The sequence below is a fragment of the Pelecanus crispus genome, chromosome 9, assembly GCF_030463565.1.
Source record: "Pelecanus crispus isolate bPelCri1 chromosome 9, bPelCri1.pri, whole genome shotgun sequence".
Classification (NCBI taxonomy): Eukaryota; Metazoa; Chordata; class Aves; order Pelecaniformes; family Pelecanidae; genus Pelecanus; species Pelecanus crispus.
The window spans coordinates 41,585,068-41,591,067 of NC_134651.1; positions in this window are offsets into that span (position 1 = coordinate 41,585,068).

The following is a 6,000-nucleotide window of genomic DNA, read 5'->3' on the forward strand; positions in this document are numbered from 1 at the left end:
AGATTTTATCTTCACTTGCTATCCCAGGATTTTTTTTCTTTGTTATTTGTAAGTTCACATTAAGCTTTGCGGTTCGTGACTGCTGAAATACTTCTACATTGAGAATTTCCGAGCTTTATAGAGAGGTTTCTTCTGTTCAAATTGGACGGTAAAACCATTTTCCTGGACTCTTGCTGAGAACAGACTGACAGCATGACATGAAATTGTAACCTTGTCCTATAACTGTAAAAGTTAGGAACCTGATCCTGCAACCTGGTGAGTTCACAACTACTCGTGAGTAGTTGTGACTGAATGTTGTAGTGTTATGAAAGGTTTTGATTATTTTGTCCATTTTTTTTTTCTTACTCCCTGAAGCTTTTTGCCTGTAGTGCTACCAGAAGATACTATTAGTTGAAGCTCTTAATATTTAGAGGTACATGTCCTTCTCTACCAGTCAGGATTCTTGTAAATACTCCTTTTAATGAGTGGTTTTAGAAGACAAAGTTGGGGAAAACTACCCTGTAGTTTGGTGGGGGGGGTTTGGCTTCTGAATGAATGAGTACAGGTTCAGACTTATCAAACAGATACGTCAGTAGCAGTCTTGGTCTTTGAAGAACGTGAAGCCTTGTTGAAATGCTTCTTTTGATTTCAGTAGAATGCGATCAGACTCTGGAGTGGCTGTAGAGCTTCCAGACAGACCAGACAAGGATCATTACAGGCTGGATCGATGGGCCGTGGCCAGCTGTATGAGGTTCAACAAGGCCGAGTGCCGGGTCCTGCACTTCGGTCACAACAACCCCATGCAACGCTACAGGCTTGGGGAGGAGTGGCTGGAAAGCTGCCTGGCCGAAAAGGATCTGGGGGTGTTGGTAGATAGCCGGCTGAACATGAGCCAGCAGTGTGCCCAGGTGGCCAAGAAGGCCAACAGCATCCTGGCTTGTATCAGGAATGGTGTGGCCAGCAGGAGCAGGGAGGTGATTGTCCCCCTGTACTCGGCGCTGGTGAGGCCGCACCTGGAATCCTGTGTCCAGTTTTGGGCCCCTCAATACAAGAAAGACATTGAGGTGCTGGAGCGTGTTCAGAGACGGGCAACAAGGCTGGTGAAGGGTCTGGAGAACAAGTCTTATGAGGAGCGGCTGAGGGAACTGGGGTTGTTTAGCCTGGAGAAGAGGAGGCTGAGGGGAGACCTTATCGCTCTCTACAACTACCTGAAAGGAGGGGGTAGTGAGGTGGGTGTTGGTCTCTTCTCCCAAGTAGCTAGCGATAGGACGAGAGGAAATGGGCTCAAGCTGCGCCAGGGGAGGTTTAGGCTGGAAATTAGGAGAAATTTCTTTATGGAAAGGGTGGTCAAGCATTGGAACAGGCTGCCCAGAGAGGTGGGGGAGTCCCCATCCCTGGAAGTGTTCAAAAAACGGGCAGAGGTGGCACTTGGGGACATGGTTTAGTCTCGTCTACCCTTGATTGGTTTAGGTGGGCTTGGTAGTGTAGGTTAATGGTTGGACTGGATGATCTTAAAGGTCTTTTCCAACCTAGACGATTCTATGATTCTATCATCTGTTAACTTTAGAGTCATCTCAAAAGTTTGCCAGCTGGTTTGCTGGCAAGACCTAGGTGCCTAGCCGTATGGCAAGAGCGAGCAACCCATCTTGCCTGTACTGGCACTGGAGGAGCTGCCCCCAGGACTGCTTGTTGCTGCTGCCAGGGCAGTGCGAGTGAGGAACTTGAACCAGCTCCCCAAATTTTAGCGGGTCGAAGCTGGGTGCATTCCTGACAGGTGGTGTCTGACCCGCTTCGGAGGAGCGGAGTCGTGTGCTTCTGAGGGTAAAGGTTCTGCTGCTTGTGTATCTCTGCATCAGCCCCACAGCAATGGGATCAGAGTGTGATACTGCCAGGACCTGTTATGAACTGTGCATGTTCTTCAGTGTCAGATTGATCGGGGTGATAACTTTTATCAGAGCTGCCTCCCTTGGTGTGCCAGGACAGAATTGGTGCCGCTGAACCTTTTATAAAGCGAGGAAAAAAGCATCGGTAAAACAGGTCATGCTTATGTAATAGAAGAAGGTAAGAATGCCCAGGTTCAACACCACAACCTAATGTTGCAGCAGCAGTTAGAGACCTTAGGGATAAAGGAATACTGCATCTTTAAAATGCTTGAAGGTTTGAGAATGTGGTTATTTCTGAATTTCATTATTCCAGAGCTGAAGTGTCGGAGACTCTGTTCTTCCTGATCTACCAAACAGTCATCTTGCTTGATATGGCTTTGACATCGTCCTGCTTGTCTTTCGAGAACTTAAGTTTCCAGTGGCCAATAGCTGAAAGAGGCCAGAACTTCAGAGGTGTGATGTTTGCAGTAAGGCATAGGAGTTGATTTAAAACAAACACAAACTACCCTTGGGCTTAAAGAAATGCTTGAGGAATTGATCAGGACATCAGTGGTGGTAGGCTAGGAATTAGTAGCAGGCGAGGGAGCTGTGTGTCCACTTCACACCTGGGTGTATTGCTACTTCATCACAGTAAATGGAGGGGGGAGTTGTCCACTGTGCCTGCAAAGGCATTGATTACCCCAGTTTTTACAAAACCTGCAAAAAAAAACCCTGAAAGATCACTGCTATTGAGTCAGAATGTGCAGAGGGGTCTCCAGGCATGTGTGTGGTAAGAGCTTTGCCTGGTGATGAACTGTCCCGTTCCGTGCCTGAAGAGTGGAGGATTGGTGGATCTGGTGTGTAGGCCAGCGAGAAGTCTCTAAGCACATGGGAACAGAAGTTTTTGTTTAAAACAAAAAAAAAAAGTTTTGGGGAGGAAGAACTACTCACAGGAGCAAGGATTTACAGGTTCGAGTCCTGTGCTTGCATCTCTGGTGTTCAAGTTATAACTAGTAAAGATGTGTCATATTTAAGCGGCTCATAACACGGTCAAGGGAATATTTGGAAGTCTGTGAAATCAAGTAAGGAAATGCAGTGGTAGGTGGCTTGTACAATGCAGTGACTATTTCTTACAGTTCTAGCTCTTTGCCCCATCGCTTGATACAGGCAATCTTCTACCTTTTGATACTCCATGATTCTTGAAAGCTCGCCAGCTATTTATTTAAATGTATGTAACTTATAATTTTGTCATCAAAACACTGATACTTTTAATAGAAATGTACTATATGGAAGTTTGTTCTCAGGGCTTCATATTTATACTCTCTTTATAGGGGATGCATTTAAAGGGATGTGTTGGGGGAAAAAAATGCCAGTGGCCACTTCACAACCTGGACCTTGATTGTCTTGACCTGTGAGACTGAGCTAGCGTAGGTCTCCTGATACACCTCTAGTGTCTGGTCCTGTCCAAAGGATCTGCCGGGCTTTCTCTCCTTGTGAGCAGTGGCACGAGTCTTCCTTTAAGATCGCTGCGTCACCCTATGGAAATGGTCCCACAAGATTATCCAGCTACTTCGCAGTTTGCTGATCTTTACACCATTTCAAGGACACTTCTGTTCTCCCTGCAGCTGGCAGATTAACTTGCACAGTTTCTAAAGCAGTCTTCAGCGCGCTCCTGCTCTTCTGGGATGGTGCGAGGCTCGCTCCTGCAAGAGCTCTGAAACCTCCAGCTAAGCACTGCTTTTTGGCTGCTCGTGGCCTCTGTCACAGACGTGTCCCACAACCTTGACCCCCATTTCTTTCCTCACTCTCCTGGAACCAAACTTGTCTTTTGGAGATTGATCTTCATATGCAAGAAACGCTTAGGTCGTTATTGAAATCCTTTTTAGTTGGGACTGTTACAAATTTTTTTTTTAGGCATTGTGATTCATGGGCTGAGGATCTTTTAATATATTTTGAAAGTTGTTTAAATAAGCATTGCACCAAATGAATGTATAGTAACACTGTCAGCAAATATTGCCTGTAGAAGAGGTAGAGGTTACCGGTGATCTCTACTTCAGCGGCAATTTTACGAAAGTAGCGCGCACAGGATAGTGAGTGTTTCGGCCAAAGTAAATACCCCGTTCTTCTACTTTGAATAAACAGCATTTTTATTAACTAGCAGAGCAGTGGTGCTTGCAGCTGGGTATTTCCATCCGATCGTAAGTCCCGCTGCTCTGAGGCATAAGCAAACCGCTGACTGCACCCTCCTCCCTGGGCCGCTTTACTCTGCTGAAGGGTTTGTGGTGGCTGTGGCTGGAGGTGGGGCAGGCGGTGGAGCTCGGCCAGGGCTGCGATCCCCGCGTCCCTGCAGAGGGAAGGGCCAGCAGTGTTGTCTACACAAATGAGCTGTCGTGGTGGTTGTTCTCACCTCCGTCCTGACATCCAGGTGTAGCAAAAGGGGGTTTTTAAGGACCTCTTGCCCTAGATTTGAAGATCTTCGACACAGATCCTGTTTGCAGCGTGTGAACCTCGGTAAATGTAAATGCATTCGCTTCTTACCGAATTTGGGTATAGTTTTCTGTCGTGCTCTGGGGAGAGGGAAGGAATTGGATCACGTTTTAAACTAAGCCCCACAAAACAAAGCGTCTTTGCGGCAGGTAACAGGCCTGTAAAGATTTTTAATTTGCATATTTTTATCATAGTTTAATGACCTGTACAAGAATGTGATTTGCTATCCGGCACTTACCACAAGGCAGCACCAGTAAAATTATATTGCGAGGTACCGACCTAACATTTTTCATTTCACCTGTATATAAAATAATTAGGTACAGCGTATGATAATTTTTATATGGCACTGACGCACGGCATGCACACACAGCTCTTTCTGAGATGCAACATTACTTTTATGAAGCTTAACCAGGGCGGACGTCACTGAGCCTGTGGAATTTGGGGTTCATTCCGGACGTGCTCGCGTGGGTCGCCGACCTCTCCCTGAGTGGGAAAACCAGCAGGCTTTGCTTCCGTACGGTAGCCCTCTAGGCAAAAAAACCAAGGAATGCCGCTGATCTGTTAGCCTTTTAAGCAGTCGCTGTTGTCTACTGAAACAGATTCCTGGAAGTTACCGAGGTGGTTAGCGAAGCCAGACCTGTTCTGGCTGAAGCAATTGCGTACCGTTAGCGCGTGGAGAAGTCGTACCCACGAGCGAGGCTGGAATGAATGCGGAGTCTTTAAACCTGCTCACACATACACACTGAAAGCACTGATGTTATGTGTGTTGTAAATTTATAATATATCTGAAAAATAAAGGTTTTTTTTTGATTTATTACAAGGTGTTCTGAAACATCATTTTCAGGAGCAGCAAAGGTTTGTGAATCCTCATCATTCAGTGTCATTGTCTAGACCGTGCTTTTGCGGAGAAAGGTTGGGCCGGATGATCCTCGAGGTCCCTTCCAACATGGTTTGCTATGATTCGTATGATGCTATGAATGTTCCTTGTATCTGCAGACTGCTGGAATTGTTTCTTGGAAAACAAGATATTTCGATAGTTGGTCAACAAACCTGTAACAAAATCTGGGCAGAAAATCCTGGTTCAGTAGCTGGTTTTGCACCTGGAAGTTATTTCTCCCTTTTCCAGAAAAAGTTGTGTTGGTAATGCAAGGGCTGTGTGAAATGAGATTTGGTGATCCCTGTGATGGACTGACGCCATTTAAGAGGGATTTATCTTGGCGGTTGTTGATCGATAAATGGGAAGCCTGTTCTCCCGCAACAAGGGAAGCCTCACTAAGGCAAAAAGCTGCAGAAACAGCAGCTGGCGGCGCGGTGGGACGCGGCTGCTTGCTCACGACGAAACCAAAATGCCCTTCCCGCTTCGGCAGTGCCAGCGCTGCTGCTGGCAATTTGGCAGCGAGCTGGGAAGCGTCTCCCAGCCTTGCCCGCGTGTGTGTGTGTGGTTGCCTTGGAGGCAACTGATGAAGAGTGTAAACGTGCGAGGTTATTTCTCTGAAGAAGAGGTGGGGTTATTGGCGTTTTCACACAATGTTCAGGGCAAGGAAGAGCACCTGCTGGCAGCCTGTTTGTGTAGCACACGCTACAGCAACTGCTGAGGAGTTCAGAGCAATTTTCGTTGCATCCCGTGAAAGATGGAGGATTAGTGTATGAGACATTAAATGCTTGTTGTTCG